Raw genomic sequence first — 19,230 nt, forward strand, 5'->3', positions numbered from 1 at the left:
CCCCTCCCTCTGTAATCTGTAAAGCCCCTCCCTCTGTAATCTGTAAAGCCCCTCCCTCTGTAATCTGTAAAGCCCCTCCCTCTGTAATCTGTAAATCCCCTCCCTCTGTAATCTGTAAAGCCCCTCCCTCTGTAATCTGTAAAGCCCCTCCCTCTGGCCGCCACTTGCACCTCCAGACACTACTATTTTCTTTTCCCATTCTTCCCCACCCTCCTATCAAAGGACACAGTTCACTGTCCCTTACTTTGATGAACTGGGCTAAAGAAATACTTGGACCACATAGTTAGGATATCAGGGGTGGGGGAAGTAGACAGTAGAGGATTTTGTTTTATTTAATTATCTTGAGACAGAGTCTTGTTGTCATCCAGGTTGGAGTGTAGTGGCACGATCTCAACTCACTGTAACTTCTACTTTCTGGGTTCAAGAGATTCTCCTGCCTCAGCCTCCCAAATAGCCAGGAGTACAGGTGCACACTACCAAGCCCGGCTAATTTTTTAACTTTTGGTACAGACAGGGTTTCACCATGTCAACCAGGCTGGTCTCAAACTCCTGAACTCAAGCAATCTGCCTGCCTCGGCCTCCCAAAGTGCTAGGATTATAGGCATGAACCACTGCACCTGCCCTGGACAGTAGAGATTTTTAAATTTTTAAATTTTTAAATTTTATTTTTTAGATGGAGTCTCTGTCACCATGCTGGAATGCAATGGTGCTATCTCAGCTCACTGCAACTTCCAGTGCCTTGGTTCAGGCAATTCTCCTGCCTCAGCCTCCTGAGTAGCTGGCATTACAGGCACGTGCCACCACTCCCAGCTAATTTTTGTATTTTTAGTAGAGATGAGTTTTCACCATGTTGGCCAGGATGGTCTCGATCTCGTGACCTCATGATCTGCCCATCTCGGCCTCCCAAAGTGCTGGGATTACAGGTGTGAGCCACCGCACCTGGCCAGTAGAGATATTTAAAAGGCAAACAATGGATGCTTGAGTCTGCAAGGGGCTCATAGTCAAGATCAAAGTGCATAGTACCAGGAAGAAAGAGGCCTCCTCTGATGCACCTGCTATCTTAAACTACTGTGCATGCACCTGGAAGAGCCCAGCTCCAGCACTGCTCACAAACCTTCCAATTTGCCAGCTGTGGTGTTGAGAGAAAGTGGACTCTGGGACACTGAGGGAAATTGTTCATTCACGCATTCAATTCAATGTGTATGGATTGAATACCTCCTACATCCCAGGCACCATTCTGGGCACTTAGGAGAAATCAGTGAACAAAACAGACAAATATCCCTACCTTCATGGAACTTTCATTCTACTAGGAATGGACAGTCAAAAAAATAGTAGATGTTGGATATTGAAATTTTACTATAGATCAGTGTTTCTCAACTTTTTTTTTCAATATTGTATTAGTTTCTTCTCTTGTTGCTAATAAAGACATACCTGAGACTGCGTAATTTATGAAAGAAAAAAGTTTTAATTGACTTGCAGTTCCACATGGCTGGAGAGGCCTCACAATCATGGTGGAAGAGCAAGGAATGTCTTACATGGCAATAGGCAAGAAGGAAAATGAGAAGTGAAAGCAGAAATCCCTTATAAAACCATCAGATGTCATGAGACTTATTCACTACCACGAGAACAGTATGGGGGAAACCACCCCCGTGATTCAATTATCTCCCACCAGGTCGTTCCCACAACACATGGGAATTATGGAAACTACAGTTTGAGATGGGATTTGGGTGGGGACACAGCCAAACCATATCAAATATCACCCTAAGGAGGCTTTTTAGACATTTTTTCCCAACTGCCTCCATATGAAATTTTAATATCACAGATATATATCAATCTATGTGTTGTATGTATATTCTGCGATTTATTTTTTTAAAGACTTTTTTTTTTTTTTACCACTCCCAACCCAGAACCAATTTTGGCTCCCTTGGGGGGTACATTGCCCCCATTGAGAATGCATGCTATAGACCCTCTCCTTCCATTAATTTTTAAAAGTTGGCTGCTTGGATAGTTTCAGACGAGGAAAGATATGTTCACTGTACAGGAGTAAGATACAATTTTTTTAAAAAAACATTCATAATGTCTCAACTTTTGTGCAAAAAGTGATAAGGTAGCATGAGCTTTTCTATATAAAAATGCAAGTGTCAACCAACAGTCCATGTTTATTTATGGGCAGACATGTACCCAGCAGCACACCATCACTAATGGTTAGAATATTGAAATAAAATCTATATATTAGATAGCAGCTGCCCAAAGCTCTTAAGTGCCTCCTTCCCCCAATTCTGCCCTACTACCCGGTCCCAGTCCCCGAAGCCTCATGGGACAGAGAGGTCTAGACCTTGGAGACAGGGTTTCCCCTTGTGCTGATGCTGGCTTCCTAATGGAAAGATGCCCATTATCCATCTGTCCACCTACTGCCAGTTAACCCTCTCCTGTGAGGTGCCCTCCATAGCTGCTCATGGGAAGTAGAGACTCTGTAATATATACTACACTTTAGTTATAATTTTCTAATATGTTCCTTACATATACGCAAGGAATTAACTTAGAAGCTCAAATAACCCACATGTGAACATTAGAGCGAGGGGGAAATAAGTGAGAGACACCGGTAGCGTGTGGAATGACAGAAAAAGAAATGGGATGCTTGTACCCAGTATGGCCACTAAGAATGTTTTATGCCAACAGATGCTATAGATTATGTAGGAATCCCACCTACAGAAATAGAATAATTGAGGCTTTAGCCTCTATGTAATTGAGACTATAGACATTGATTCCCTATGCTACATAAATTGCCAGGTTGTAAGCTTTTGAATCCGTAGCCTGGATTTCAGTTCCCCTACTGTGAAACCAATGGCCCATGAAGCTTTGTTGTAGAGTTGTCTTTTGATCCCCGTACCCAATCTTCCAGTTTATACTTAGTCCCTTCAGCTATCTAAAATGCCTCATGAACCAGCCTCACTTGGCTTTGGGGACTATCCACTGAGATAGCATGTGGCCTGAATTTGTTAGTATTATGGTTATTAAGTGACTAAAACTGCCATCTCCTTTTAAAATTTCTAATTATTGTGTCATTTAATCACAAAATTAATATGTGTTCATTAAAGATTATTTTTAGAAAATCAGAAAAGTGAAATAGTAATGCTACCTTCCATATATAACTATCATACAAGACAAATGAGCACTTTGTAAATTGCAATATAAAAGAAAAATACCATAGCAGACAAGCTGACCTACCCAAAGATGATCATACAGTGGTTTGTGGCATTTGTTGGAACCAGAGTGACAAACTTCCACTCTGGTGGGTGAAGGTAAGTGTTTCGTTGAAGTGGATGTACTGTTGTTCATTAACCCCAAAGTAGTTAATCATGAGTAAAGGAATAAGATAAACTGTATTAGTTTCCATCTGCTGTTGTAACAAATTATCACAAACTCAGTGACTTAAAGCAGCACAGATGTATTATTTTATACTTTTGGAGGTCAGAAGTCCTGGAATGAGTTGGCAGGGGTGAGGTCCTTCTGAAGTCTCTGGGAGAGAATACGCTTCCTTGCTTGTTCCCGTCTCTAGAGGCTGTCCACACTGTTTGGTTCATGGCTTCCTGATCATTACAACTTCTTCTCTGACTCTGACCCTCCTGTCACCCTCTTATTGATTACATTGAGTCCACCTAGATAACCCAGGCCAATCTCCATGTCATAATTCACTCCAATTTTCAAAGTCTCTTTTGCCACATAAGGTAACATATGCACAGGTTCTGGGCATGTGAACGTTGGCATCTTTGGGAGGCCATTATTTGGAGGCCCAGCCTTGGGCCTAAAGGCGAGAACTGGCCCTGTGGTCTTTGGGTTCATGCCAGGAGCCCATGGGAGGAAGGGAGTGATGCCAGAGGTGCGGGTTGAACTGCCCTAGTCGTGTCACTGATGACCTGATGGCACAAAGCAGAACCCCAAGCCCTGGATGCAGCACCAGTGGTTGGAGAGCCCAGGGGTGTGCACCTGAGTACCAATCCCACTGGACTAATAGACTAATAGACTAATAGCAGAGGATGAGCCTACCTTTGAGCTCAGAGGGGAAAGCCATTTCTGGAGCCAAAGATGAATAGTGCTAGAACTTCTAGTACATGGTCCTGGTCACTGTAGGTTTGCCTGGAGGAAAAGACTATCTAGTGTACCCCTTACTGGCTGTGGCATGGGAAGAAATGACTCCCTCAGATTTCCAGGAACGATCTGGGCATAGCCACCAACTCCGTGGACTGTCCTAGCCTGGAATTAGTACTGTTTCCTGGTGAGGAAATACTGCTGTTGAGTAGAAACAAATGGCTCTAAATCAGTCTACACACCTGAGCAGGGAATCCCTCTTCTTTTGCAGCTAGGCACATTCACATGCACATTCCAGAGGAAATCCTATTTCTATCTGCACATACCGGGGTCAAGGACATCCTTTCTATACCTTTCTTTATTGATAGCTTTGCAAATGGATGCAGCTCCAGGTACCTGCCATACCTAATACGTTCAGATCTGCTCGCAGCCACCCAAAGATCTTTTTTGAGCAACTACAAAGATGACAATTCCTAGGTGTTCTTTAGGTCTGCTCTGGGGGAAAAAGGTTACCACAAGAGCTTATACTCCAGGCACTAGAAGCCATTAAGTGAAAGTAATGCCTTCATAAGGCAAGAATGTTTATCAGCTGCTGGCAACCATATTTCCTCCCATCTTTTATTACTTTAAATCTTAATAGGGCCCTTGCACTATTCAACAGCTTATCAATGCCAGCGGCACAGTGTCATTTATTTCCCCTGTATCTACCACTGATTGCCCCTGCTGTCCACACTTATGCTGTGTTAGCTGTTGACCCAATTTAATGCCTAGCTGGAAACTTTCTTCACAGCTGTGATTAAAGAGGGAAAAAAATGAAAGAAGATGGTGATTCAGTTACTTGCATATGTATAATTCTTTGATTAAAGAAAAAAAAGGTGGTGAAGGAGGAGATTGTCTAATGACCCACATACATATGAGTTCTTTTTAGGCTCAAGTTTCTTACCCATAACGCAAGCTTTGAAAGCCGGAATCAACTTTCTCAAGTCACTGTGGAATGCGCACTTTCAATTATATGTGACCCCATACATCTCAAAGTCGATTTTCTTTTCTTTTTTTTTTTTTTTTTTTTTGAGATGGAGTTTTGCCTTTGTTGCCCAGGCTGGATTGCAATGGTGTGATCTTGGCTCACTGCAACCTCCACTCACTGCAACCTCTGCCTCCCAGGTCCAAGAGATTCTCCTGCCTCAGCCTCCTGAGTAGCTGGGATTACAGGCACCCGCCACCATGCCCGGGTAATTTTTTGTATTTTTAGTAGAGATGGGGTTTTGCCATGTTGGCCAGGCTGGTCTCAAACTCCTGACCTCAGGTGATCCACCCGCCTTGGCCTCCCTAAGTGCTGGGATTACAGGAGTGAGCCGTTGCGCCCAGTCTCCAAGTCAATTCTCTTAAAGCTGATATTTCAACTGTAGAGCCGTAATTTTATCTCTAATTCACCTGATTCATTTACCTAATTCATGCATTACTCTTTTGGCATAATTTCCAATGTAGGGGGAAAGAAGACTGGTAGTGAATACTGCATTACAATGATCAAGGACAGGATGATGGGGCTGGGCCCAAGAGAGAAATAAAAGGGCACAGACATTGAGTTGTATATTACACAACATTCTGTATATTATTCCAGGATTTTGATGCTGAAATAATGGCACTGCATTTCCACAGGCCAGCCTTTCTCCATTTCCAGTACATTCCCTGTAGAAATTGAGAGCGAAAGAGGATTTGAGAACATCTAACCACAACCTTGATTTTTTACAGAGGCCCAGAGCAGTTCAACAACTTGCCTACTGACACTCAGTAGTCTGTTTGAAAGAGAGAAGCTAAAATCGAAGTCTCCTGATTACCAGGCAAGTGCTATTTCCATATAACATGCTGTCTATCTTTTCCCCTTGACTGAGTCACCTCAATTGCATTGAGTATGGTGATATGAAGTCACTCTTGGCAAAGGCCAGGTAACTCTCCTCATTCCTGAGCCCAGAGTACATATCCCCAGTACTTATCTGATTTATCAAAAACTCAGTGGCTTTAGAGATGGATAAGAGTTGGTGGTAGGAGGAATAATTCTCCCCCCGCAATACATCCACATCCTAATCCCCAGAACCTGGATATGTTCAGCTACATGGCAAAAGGGAATTAAGATTGCTTAGAATTAAGGTTGCCAATCAGCTGTTCTCAAAATAGGAAGATTATCCTCGATTATCCCGGGGCCCCATTGCCATCACAGAGTCCTTAAAAGTGGAAGAAGGCAAAAAAAAAAAAAAAAAAAAAAAAAAAGGTGATGCTGTGTAAGGAGGACTCAACTATTGCTTCTGGCTTTGAAGAGGGGAAGGGGCAAAGAGCCAAGGAATGCCAGCAGCCTCTAGAAGCTGGAAAAGGCAAGGAAAGGCAAGGAAACAGATTCTCCCCTAGAGCCTCCGGAAAGGAATGCAGCCTGTCACCCCTTGCTTTTAGTCTATCTATTTCAGATTTCTGACTTCAGAACTGTGGGATAATATATTTATGTGGTTTTAAGCCATTAAGCTTGTGGTAATTTGTTACAGCAACTGTAGAAAACTAATACAGAGTTGAAATGACTGCTCACAAATCCATCACAGGTTAAAATGCTGTGCTGTTACAGGGAAGATGTGGCACCATTCTCTCACAGGCTCATCTGACTACTGACCAGGTCTGAACCTGGTCTTGTCTACAGTGGTTGACATGGTTTGACTGCGTGTCCACCAAATTTCATCTTGAATTGTAGCTCCCATAATTCCCATGCGTCATGGAGGGACTCAGTGGGAGGTAAGTTAATCATGGGGATGGTTTTCCCCATACTGTTCTCATGGTAGTAAATAAGTCTCACAAGATCTGATGGTTTTATAAATGGGAGTTTCCCTGCACAAGGTCTCTTGCCTGCCGCCATGTAAGACAGCCCTTTGCTTTTCCCTCAACTTCTGCCATGATTGTGAGGCCTCCTTAGCCATGTGGAACTGTGAGTCCATTAAGCCTCTTTCCTTTTAAATTACCCAATCTTGGGTATGTCTTTATTAGCAGCATGAGGACAGATTAATATAGTAGTGAAATGAGAGGAACAATATTAACGAGGTACAATATTTCCTCTCTCTCTCCTTCCTCTAGCCTCCCAAACACATGGCTGATGCTGCTTCTCTTGTACTGTAATAATCTGAACAAAAGGCACGGGTTTTAAGACCACAATTTGTGCATCTTTTTAACCCCATAGACTAACATAATGCTTGGCATACAGTAGGTGGTCAGTAAATCTTTAAGGAGCTGAAATGCATGACAAAAGGGAATGGCCTGTGTCTTCTGCACTTCCCCTAGAGATATGTGCACAGAACAGAAATTTTTAAAAGGACTTCTACCTAACTTTTGGTGCATTCAAAAGTTTTTTGTGGCAGAATGAGGACTTGGGAAAAGGTGTAACTGCATGAAAGGTAGAAAATCATGGCCTTTGATGTATTATAAAATTCTTTAATGACTCATCTTCCCAGCTGCCCAACAACAAATGAAGATGTATTTTCAGTCCTGGTTGACAGGCAGCGTTGGAAGTCCAAACTATTGTTGCCACAGTGGAACAGCTTGTCACAGCAGCATAATTTATTCTCTTTCTCTGAAAGCCTGGCACAAGATTTGCAACTGAAACTGCTTTTGTTTAAGACTCAACTAATGCCGCCAACCAAGCCAAAATGTGTAGTCACTGTGTGTGTCTGGCTGCATGTTAATTGTAGCAATGTCCTCAGGTGACACCTGAAAGGCTGGACACCACGTCAGAGTCTTTGCCAGTTGTCCTTTCTCCCATCCTTTCCTACTGGCAGTTTCTGGGATTATGCCGTTTCATTTCTTCTTTCTTTCTCTTCTCCCTACCCTAGAGGATTCCATTTGTTCTGATTGCCATCCAGTCTCTTGCTTTTCTGCAGACCAATACTGTGGGCATGAACCTCGTTTTAGTCCATGGCTGAGTGCCAGAAGAGTTGTAAATGGCTGAAATCTTGCAAACAAGAGCATTTTGAATGCAAAAAGGAGCACGTGGCATAGGGGAATTTGGTCTAGATCCGTCCCCATTTGTCAAGGTCTCCTCTACTAGCATCTCCTCCCGGAAGCCTCTCTAGAATTTCTGCCAAATGGTTCTCTGGGCACAGGGCTTGAGTTGCAAGTTTTATTGGCATCTGTTGTATGCTGCTACAAATTATAGCTTTCTGTTGTATCCCCCTTCAAAATGTAAACTTCCTGAGGGCAGGACATATATGCTATTTTATCTTTTTATCCTCTAATTTCCCGGGAGAATAGTTTGCACGAGGAACTAAGCCCATGTTTGATGCATTAAAGCTATACAAAGGCTGGGTGCAGTGGCTCACACCTGTAATCCCAGCACTTTGGGAGGCCAAGGTGGTCAGATCACTGGAGGTCAGGAGTTCAAGACCACCCTGGCCAGCATGGTAAAACCCTGTGTCTACTAAAAATACAAAAATTAGCCAGGCATGGTGGTGGGTGCCTGTAGTCCCAACTATTTGGGAGGCTGAGGCAAGAGAATCCCTTAAGCCCCGGAGGCAGAGGTTGCAGTGAGCTGAGATTGTGCCACTGTGCTCCAGAGAGAGACTCTGTCTCAAAATGAAAACAAAAACAAAAACAAAAAAACAAACAAACTGTGAGGTAGGTTTCACTGCAAAAACATTTCAGTAAAGACATGAAGGAGGTAAGGGTGTCAATCATGCAGTCTCCTGGGATAAGAGTGTTTCAAGCAGAGTGAGTAGCAAGGGCAAAGGCCCTGACTATTCAAGAGACAGCAGGGAAGCCAATGTGACCGGAGTGGAGGGAGAAAGTGAGAAGGGAAGGCCAGAGATAACGTGGGCTAGGAGGCAAACTGCAGTACTGTAAGGACTTCCGCTTTGATTTGGAATGCAATGGGATTGCCCAAAGCATGGGAAAACAGTCACAAGTCTGATCTGGTTTATCTGCCTGTGTGTTGGGCATCAGCTTTAGGGAAGTCAGGGCAGGGGCAGGATGACCAAGAAGAAGGGTATCACAGTGCTCCAGGAGAGAGATGATGGAGGCTTGGGGCAAGGGTGGGGTGGCAGAGTGACAGATTCTGGGTATACCTTATAAGTAAAGCCAGCAGGGATTTATTGCTGGATTCAAAGTAGGACACAAGAGAAATAGAAAAGAAATCAAATCACACCAACACATTTGACAGGAGCAGGTGGAAAGATGGCACTGCCACTGACTGAAATGGAAAAGGTGGAAGAAGGGCAGGGAGGTCAGGTCGAATTACCAGCGGTGTGTTACTGGGCAAGTCACTTAACCTCTCTGAACCTGAAATTCCCCCTCTGTATTTGGTAATGTCTATTTACAGATTCGTCATAACATTCAACCAGGATAATGTGTCAGGTGGAATATTTCTTGGCATAAAGTGACTAACACTGAATATTATTATTGTCTTATAGGGCAGGATGGTGCCACAGCTGTTCTGCCTACCTGTCTCCCCTCTCCCAACCATTCTTTCTCACTTAAAGTCTCTTTCTCTCTCCCAGCACAGGGTGGATGAATCACTGTTGCAAAGTCCATTAGAAGGCACAAGTAGCTTACAGTAACTGGTGAATGAAATCCTATTTCGGGTGAAAATGACTGAAAAGTCACATGCTGCAGAGATGGTGCTAACCACATCCATGCAGGCTCTTTAACATTGATTTGTAAAGGAGAGAGGGAGGAAGTGAGGAAAATCCTCTGTGGGGTGCTGTTCCATTTCCCTCAGGCTGAGACACCTCCCAAGGGAGGAAGTTTCATTGCCTGTCAAACCCTGTGGGGAGGTTTTCATTCAAAAGTTGCTATGAAATTAAAGAAAGAAAGAAAAAAAAAACAGCACAGAACAGGAAAACAGGAGACAGAAAACTCCCAATACTATACCTTTAACAACTCACATTCAGACTGCAGCTTGTTCTTCGGTTACGAAAGAGGGCCTCATGAGGGACCCGCCATGCTTCAGAAAGATGAGCTCCCCCGGAAGCACAGTGGGGTATTTCAAATGAATGTTTCCTACAAGGTGCTGGATGCCAGAATAATTGTCTAGACAAGTCAAAATGTCAAGAAAATTTCAACAAATACAATAGAAATATCTTAAAAGCCATTTGTAGAATAATTGGGAGGACATGATGGCACCTGAAAGTGAAGTCAGATCCTTCCAGTACATCTTCTAGGGAACTGCGTGTACCCACACGAGTGTGAGTGAGTGTGCGAGTGTGTTAATAGGTACGTGTCATTCCCTGTATCATCAATGACTCTGGAAACTAAAATAATGACAGAAATAATCATATTCTATGCTTCGGGGCAGAAATTAATTGGCTGTGAGGCCAAAAATACATTTTTTTTCTTTTATTAGGAATCACTAAAATACAGTAGACTGAAAGAAAGAATTCAGCTGTGAGGAATATTCTAACAATGAGTCTTTCATTCTTCTCCCGGTTTAGGTAATTAGTTTCTCTGCTGGTTTTTAGGAAGTCATTTGCTCCATGGAGTTGGAATGGCAAAAAATATATTTGTTGCTAACACTCTTAATGGTTTTCATCTCTCCCCCTTGTCCCGTTAGCACCCGATCATGAGCTATACTTTCTGTTCTCCTTGCTGTAACTCTGAGCCTGGAATCCAGCTTTGAAAAATGCATTTGGTCTTAGGCAAGAACAGCAAAAAAGTTACTTGTCTGTAAAGAGCAAGATAGCAAATGGTTTTCGCTTTGCAGGTCATCTAATAATCGCTGTCACAACTACCAGACCCAGCTCTCACAGTGTGAAAGCAGCCACAGCTACCATGTACCTGAATGAGCACGACTGTGTTCCAAAGAAACTTTATTTGTGGACACTGAAATTTGAATGTCATTATAATTTTTATGTATCATGAAATATTATTCTTTTTAAAATCCATTTCTCAATCATCTAAACATATAAAAATCGGCTGGGGCCGGGCGCAGTGGCTCACGCCTGTAATCCCAGCACTTTGGGAGGCCGAGGCGGGCAGATTATGAGGTCAGGAGATCGAGACCATCCTGGCTAACACAGTGAAACTCTGTCTCTACTAAAAGTACAAAAAATTAGCCAGGTGTGGTGGCAGGCGCCTGTAGTCCTAGCTACTCAGGAGGCTGAGGCAGGAGAATGGCGTGAACCTAAGAGGCAGAGCTTGCAGTGAGCCAAGATCGCACCACTGCACTCCACCCTGGGTGACAGAGTGAGACTCCATCTCAAAAAAAAAAAAAAAAATCAGCTGGGTGTAGTCGCTCAGGCCTATACTCCTAGCACTTTGGGAGACCGAGATGGGTGGATCACTTGAGGTCAGGAGTTCAAGACCAACCTGGCCAACATGGTGAAACCCCATCTCTACTAAAATTACAAAAAATTACCCAGAAATCATTTGAACTAGTGAGGCGGAGGTTGCAGTGAGCCGAGATCGTGCCACTGCGTTCCAGCCTGTGCAACAGTGCGAGACTCTGTCTCACAAACAAACAAACAATATAGCAATCGTGCTTAGCTCATAGGCGGCATAAACACAGGTGGTGGCGGCTGCTCACAGGTGGTGGACTGGGGTCAGCCTGCAGGCCGCCAGTGGCTAGACCCTGGTCTGAGGTGCTGCACAGCAGGATAAACTCACCCTCACCCGGCCTGGCTGTGGGAACCACTCCTGGGCTTAGCCTTGACACAGCTGAGCCCTGGGGAGAAAGGGCAGTCCCTCAGTGCTTCCAACCCGACACCCCTAGGAAGAAATCTAGAAAAGGCCATGAGTTTAGTTCAGAGCCCTAAGCTATGAAATCAGAAGAAGTATCCCCAAATTGCTGCAAAAACCCTGATGCCCTTCTGAGAAAGTGGTTACAGATGGAAACTTTCTTTCCTCCAACACTTTTCATTTCAATTTACATTTCTTGAAACTTGTCTTAAGCACCCAAAACTTATGAGACAGTTTAGGTTTGGAGAAAGCAATACAATCTTCAAGAACATTCGAGAACAGAGGAGGCACGTGTGGAAGATTAACAGTGGCAGCAGACTTTGTTATAACACACAGAGAGAGGTGGGGTCTAGGTGAAAACTAGGAGGACTGCATAACTGTGCAACCACAGAATACAGCAGAGAGGATCTTGGGCCCAGGCTTAGGAGGCTTGGCCACTTACACTTCCTTTCTCTTGAAATGCTCACTCTTGTGGAAGCTAGCTACCTGAGAGAGGTCTGACTACTTTGAGACCACCATGTGTGGGAGCCCCAGTGGACATAGTCAGCTGAACATGCCTTCCAGTCATCCCACCAAGGCACCAGGCATGCGAAGCCATCTTAATCACCTCCAGTGTCACCCATCTGCCAAGTGAAAGTATCCAGCAATCCCCTTCAATACGGCAAGGAGCAAAAGAATTTCCCAGCTGAGCCCAGCCAGAATTCCCGATCCACAAAAACATGAGCGATGATAGGGAAACGCTTTACTGCGTTAAGCCATTAAATTTGGGGATAGTTTGCTATAGACCATAGATAAACAGAACAGCAAGTATGAGGAGCTGTACACCTCCTATCTGCCTCCTCCATTCCCCCCCCCAAAAAAGTGGTAGGACTGATATTTAGAGAAGGAAAAGGTTAATAAAGGCTGAAGTTGTTGGTGAAAGGTATGGAAAAAGGAAGAAACTGGAGGCTGAGGGAGCAGAAAAAGGACGCTTTGCACAGGCAGCTTGGGGAAGGCCAGGAGAGTAGACGGGAGCAGGGCTCTAGCTCAGGTAGGGGTGTACATGTATGTGTGAAGAGTGGGGTGTGGGAAGGAGGGAAATAGTTAAGAGACTCTTAACAAGGAGAGCTACTATAATGATGCAGGCAAGCCACTTTGGGTCTCAGTGAATATCATGTGCCTTGTGGCCACTCGATAGCCTTCAGTAGTTAGTGGCAGGTGGGGATGGTAGAGTTACGGGAAGGGGGTGGCTGCAAGCTCTACCTCTGGCAACATCACTACTAATGGGATGAGATCAAGTAGCCTGTCACTTAAAAACAGACAAACACGACAACCCTAGAGCCTGTTGGTGGTTCCCAAGAGATCTTCTCCACCCTTGAAGGCATTGACCAGTACCTGGCAGCACATGCTCCACTTAACCCCCAGGCCTGTATCTGAGCCAGGTGGCAGGATTTCCCATGAAGCAAGGAGAGAGACACAGGGTCAAGGGGCTTGGACCCAAAATGCTGCATTGGCCACACAGTTGCCTGGATTGCCAGTTTTCTGATCCCTCATATATGCGAGGATGCCCAGTCCCATGTCACCATGCCCACCACGCCCCACTAATTGAACACCACTAATTCAATTGATTCCAAAGTGTTTTTCAAATTAGTACATTTCACATGCACTTAGCCAACCTGAAAATCTTCATACTGAGTATTTCCACCATTCTGAATTTTCACAATTCTAATGAGATGACTATCCCCTAATTCCGTTCTCCCACATTGATAGCAGCTTATATGTGATCGTTTGGATTTACCAGAAAATGCTTTAAGCCCCTCCTCCAACTGCTTCCTGGCAGGCATCAGGGAGAGGTGCATCCAATTCATCCTCGACAGTTGCCAAGCATCAGAACATAGTACTGAGAAGTTCCTGAAAGCATGGTATGTTGAAATACATCAAAGACTCTTAGAGCTGACAGATGGGATAACTGAGATATCGTGATGGTAAATGGTGACACAAGTTAGCAGGCCTATTTGCAAAACTGGAATTGATTCTGCCCTCTCAGTCTCTCTGGGAGAGACCCAGGATTGCAAACTTGAAAATTCTCTTGAACTCCATGATTCTAAGGGGTAAAAACTTATTTTTGGGTACTTGCACTGCACATACTCCTGGTAAGAGTGTTCTCCAATTTACGTTCTTGAAGACAAAAGACATGGAAAATCCTTTTCTGAAAACCCCACAAAGGTTGTTACAAATAGAGGGTTGCCAACAAGTTTCATGTTGACCTAATTTCTCTCTGTAAAAATCTTCTTTGGTGAGAGTACTTTCCTCTGGATAGTAAGTTGTACTTTAAAGAAATGAACAAACAATAATGTTTAATTTTATATATAGTGGCTTTCTAATTCATTGCCCCCCAGTAACCACTCGAAGTGAAGATATTGGCTAAAAGTTTGTTCTGTATAGTTATCTATTCACATAGATTTAGTTACATACTTTAAACATTGGAAAGTGCTGCTTCAAGTACTTTAAGTTAAAATGTTTCTTAAGTTTTAAATTTTTTGGATACCAGTCCCAGCTGCTGAGAGTCCAACAAAGGTAGTCATGAGCACTTAATACATAACAAGAAAATGTAAATTCAGGATTCCTTGTTTATAATTCTGAAACTACGAAAAGCTCTGAAAACAAATCTTTCTCCTAATGTGTTTGGTGAAAACACCTGACCTGAACTGATATAAGGCTACTATTGATTTTCTTTATCCTACGTAGTGTGAATGTTCATATGTTTCTCTGCAGAAATGTTAATGAGATGGATTTCTGGGTGCAGTCCCAGACTCCGCTAAGGGTGTCAGTAAACAGTGTATACATAATGTGTCCTTTCTGAAATTAGAAACTGAGTTCCAGAACACACTTGACCCCAAGAATTTCAGGCAAGAGATCGAGCACCTACATTCACAGGAGATGGGTGACATTAGCTGTATTAGTCCATTTGGGCTGCTATAACAAAATACCACCAACTGGGTGGCTGATAAACAACAGACATGCGTTTCTCACAGTTTTGGAGACTGGAAAGTCCAAGATCAAGATGCTGGCAGATTCAGGGTCTGGTGAGGGCTCACTTCTTGGTTCACAGATGGATGGTATCTTCTGTGTCCCTCACATGGGAAAAGGGGTGAGAGGTCTCTCTCAAGCCTCTTCGACAAGGGCACTAATCCCAGTCATGAGGGCTCTGCCTCCATGACCTAATCAGCTCCCAAAAGACCCGCTTTCTAATGCTATCACCTTGGGGGTTATGACTTCAACATATGAACTTGGGGGGACACAAACATTTAGACCACAACAATAGGTACGCATAAGAGGATAGAGAAGGGGGAGGTTGGAAGAGGTGTGCAGAGACCACAGCCATCATTTCAACAGCCTGTGGTTAGCCAGGTTGGAGTCAAATCTCCAGGTGGTGACAAGGCTGGGTCGTCTGGAGAGTCTGCAGAGCAACAACTGCAAAGGCCAATATGACATCAGTTGACTTTCAAAAAGGTTCTAATGACCTTCAGATAGAATCTCTTACACATATAAAGATGAACTAATTTATACCTTCTCTGGACTATCAATTATACAATTATACAAGTCACAAAGTACAAATAAGTTGTTTTAGCTCAGAAACCTAGAAGGGGAAGACTGTGGACATGCCTTACAATTTGATCTGCCTGGAGTCTTTCATTTGGTCCTCTCCCAGCTGTTGGGACTGCCAGCCCATAACCACCCAGGTAGGCCCTGGGTCCAGGCTGCTAACACATATCCCTAACCCAGGCAGGGGCAGTCAGAGTTGACTCTTGGGAGACAGTTTCTCTCCATTTAAAGCTGCAAATTCTAAGGGCCAGGTCAGCGTGGAGCTGCCCCAGGTCATCAATGCCACCACGGGAAGAGGACCCTCCTGAGGAGGAGCCAACATTGGGGGGGACACAGAGCTCAAGGGGAGGACAGAGACCTGATGACACGGACCCTGGATCCAGCTGTGGCTGACATATCTGACCCTTGGTCATCTGCTATGTGAGCTAAAAAATATCCACTTTTGCTTCAGCTAGTTTGAGTTGAGTTTTGGTCATTTGGGAAAGAAAATTTCACAGGCAAGTGGTTCTAAAAGTCTCTTAAATTTGGAGAATAAACATATTTTTCAGAAATGTCAACTTGCAGAAGAGAACACTTTTTAAGAATCTCTTTCTTCTTCTCTGTTATGGACTGAACTGTGTTCTCCCCATGCCCCCAAATTTATATGTTGAAACCTTAATCCCCAATGTGACTATACGTAGAGATAGGCCCTTTAGGGAGGTTAAATGTGGTCATAAGAGATGGGTCCTAATAGGTAGCACTGGTGTCTTTAGAAGAAGAGGAAGAGACGCCAGACAGCTGTCTCTCTCCCTCCCTTAAGTGCACAGAAAAGAGGCCACGTGAGGACACAGTGAAAAGGTGGGATTCTACAAGTCAGGAAGAGAGGCCTTCACCTTGATCTTGGACTTTCCAGCCTCCAGAACTGTGAGAAAATAAACTTCTGCTGTTTAAGCCACCCAGTCTGTGGTATTTGTTTATGACAGCCAAAGCTGACTAATACATTCCCCATAAGGTTTCTGAGGGAGCCACCTTGACAATTTGTCATGCCGTGAGGGTCACCTTCAATCCTGCATTCTCCACCACTCTCCAAAAGGAACAGCTATGATGAGGCTGAATAGGAAACTAGAGGCTGCCTTCCAAAAACTGGAACTGCTAGAAGGTACTAGTGACTAATACAATTTAAAAAAAAAAGCAATCCAAGATGCTGCAGGTTAATGTCTTCATATTTTATATAAATCATGAGTTACAGTGATTTAATAACCTCATTTGAAATCACCATGACTAAAGATAAAAATCAAAATATAATTTTTAAATATTAAGTATCATGACTCAGAAATTATCTCTATAACAGAGTCACCTTTGACATTAATTAACCAAGTAATTTGCTTTAATTCAACTGTAAAAGGAAATATTTTTCAAGTGAATTTTAGGAGAATATGATTTTGACTTTTGGCTGCAAGACTTCAATTTTGAACAAGAAGTACCAAACCCTCCAAAAAATGGTTATAATATACAGAAGACGGCAAGAGAAGGTGCCTCCTTCTGTGGAAAGATCCATATTAGAATCTCAATGTCTCTGTATTGTATGGGTTTGGTAACTGGTTCATTGAACGGTGGGAATCTAAGAAGCAATTTTTTTTTCTCATTATTATCTTTGACATGTTCCGGTGGATCTCCATTCCCTGCAGCTGGACATCTCAGGAAGACCCCGCCATTTTCCATCACTTTCACTTATTTATGGAAACTAAGACTCACTCATTTACTAAAAGTCTAGTGATTTCATATCAAAACTTCAATCTCATATCCAAATCAAAGTTTTCCCTCCTCCTTTTGTATGACCTGTAGTGGGGAGGGGACTGTAGCCTTTCCTTTTACCCTCCTCTTCCTCTTTCCTTCTCTGCTCCATCACTCTGCTGCTGTAGCTCTTCTCAGGTCAACACAGGGAAGTGACATCAGTGGTGAGGAAGCTGAACATCTTTTTACATCAGGTCCTGCTGTTTTCAATTCTCTTGGCTACCAAAGTCATCTGTGCAAGGCAGGCAGTCACATCCTGGGATCTTCACAGGGTGCATTTGTATTCTTCAGAGGCCCACGTGGATCCTCCATACCAAGTTCCCTAGCATGGTTGAAGAACCATTTGACCAGCCTTTTGTGAGCCCCTCCCCCAAAACACACATCTTCTATCTCAACATACATGTCAGGGTTCTCACAGTCTGGGTTGCCTCAACCCAAAGGCTACCTCTGGACAAGGAACCAGCAACAACTGCTCAAACTCTTCCTTTCCTGATGTTGCTTGGCCCCCAAAAAATGTACACATCTTTCTCTGCCAAATGGTGAAAGTTGAGCTTGCCAACCACTGAACATCTTTTTCTTTGCCTCACTTTCACAGGCTGCTCTAGCAGCTTTGCATCTACCAAATACTGTATGTTGGAAGCATCTGTATATATGCGCGCAGATCCCTAAAATCAAGTCTGTGCTCCATTCTGATGAGCCTACAGGGAGCTCCGCAGGCATCCAACTGGGAAGTGAGATGTCAATTTCCCACAGTTGCCATAATGCCAATCTCCCATGGTTGCTATAACCCCAATCTCTAGATCAGAGCCCTTCTCTCTTGGCTTGGGGTAAGGGTAAGACCTCTCTTCTCTTCTCCATGCCAGTGGGAGGCAAAACGCCCCAATACTCTTTATGAGGCTCTTCACCGAGCTAACCCTCCACAATCTCCTCCTAAATCACCAGGCATCTCTAATATTGGCTAGAGCTGTGATGGGGCTGGTGGTCACAAGCCAACTTTGACATCTTTCATTAAACATTCTATATCCATGTCTAGCAGCATGTTTTAGAATATTAGATAATTATCACTCATTTTCAACTTTGGAGAATTCCTCTGATAATTGGGAAAGCCCCATCCAACATCTTCATTGCAAATTACATTTCTGGAAAATTAGCAACTCAGTGCTCAAAACATCTTACCAAACTCAACAAGTCTAGAAGCCAAAGTGGACCTTGACAAAAATATCAGTTTTACAAGGATTCACCTCTAACAGTAATGACTATTGTCACCAAATCATACAGTCTAACCATCATACTTTATACATTTAAAAGCATACTTAAAACATGTCTTTCCTGTGATACTGTTTTCTGATGAAAATATATAGCTATGTAAATATTTAAATAAAATATTCTGAAATTTTTGTTTGATTAAAGAGCAATTGGAATGGATACTCTGGTAAACTACTTGCTAGGAGATTAGTTTGGAAGATTCACTACTTTTCTGAGGTTGTTTTAATTAGCTATTTGAGACTGTTGTTCATTAGGCATTTTTTAACCCTCAGTCATGATTTCAAAGTTCTAACAGTAACTTCAATATTCTAATTCTACACTTTCATTGTAGAACACACAGTACCAGCATTTTCCAATATCAATCAATCCTCTCAGGGATTCTCAGCCTTATGAAAGGTATTGCTGAGCCTACTACAAGGATGTTGTAGAACAGGAGTCACTAAATCAGATGCCTAAATGCCAAGTAGGAAATAAAATGTAGTAAGTAAGGCAGTAGGGAATGGTGGAGACTGTGGCAAACCTGAAATCATTGCTACATTAAAAAAAAGCTGCTATGCAGTGTCAATTAATTTTGATATATAGTTATAATATTAACTGATCATCTGATTTTAAAAGAAAACTTAAAGATATAACTTTTGCAAAATCTGATTCTTTTAAATGTTGTATCAAACTTTTTAGACATCAAGCCAAAACAAAACAAAAATCCCAACAAATGGTAACATTGGTGGACTGCCAGTTTGCACCCTCTCTGTGTAGCAGACACTATAGGCTGTACCATGCAATGTCCTCTTTTGCAGACCCCTGAGGGCAGTCTCTCTC

The 19,230-nt window shown here is 43.1% G+C and overlaps 1 protein-coding gene across 12 annotated transcripts in view; it reads right to left on the reverse strand.

The window, feature by feature from the left end:
* Positions 1 to 19,230, reverse strand: part of RGS6 (regulator of G-protein signaling 6) — a 676,386-nt gene that overhangs the window by 299,807 nt on the left and 357,349 nt on the right. The gene's annotated exons all lie outside the window — the stretch shown is intronic.

This window comes from Mandrillus leucophaeus, unplaced genomic scaffold (genome assembly GCF_000951045.1).
Source record: "Mandrillus leucophaeus isolate KB7577 unplaced genomic scaffold, Mleu.le_1.0 Scaffold246, whole genome shotgun sequence".
Taxonomy (NCBI): domain Eukaryota; kingdom Metazoa; phylum Chordata; class Mammalia; order Primates; family Cercopithecidae; genus Mandrillus; species Mandrillus leucophaeus.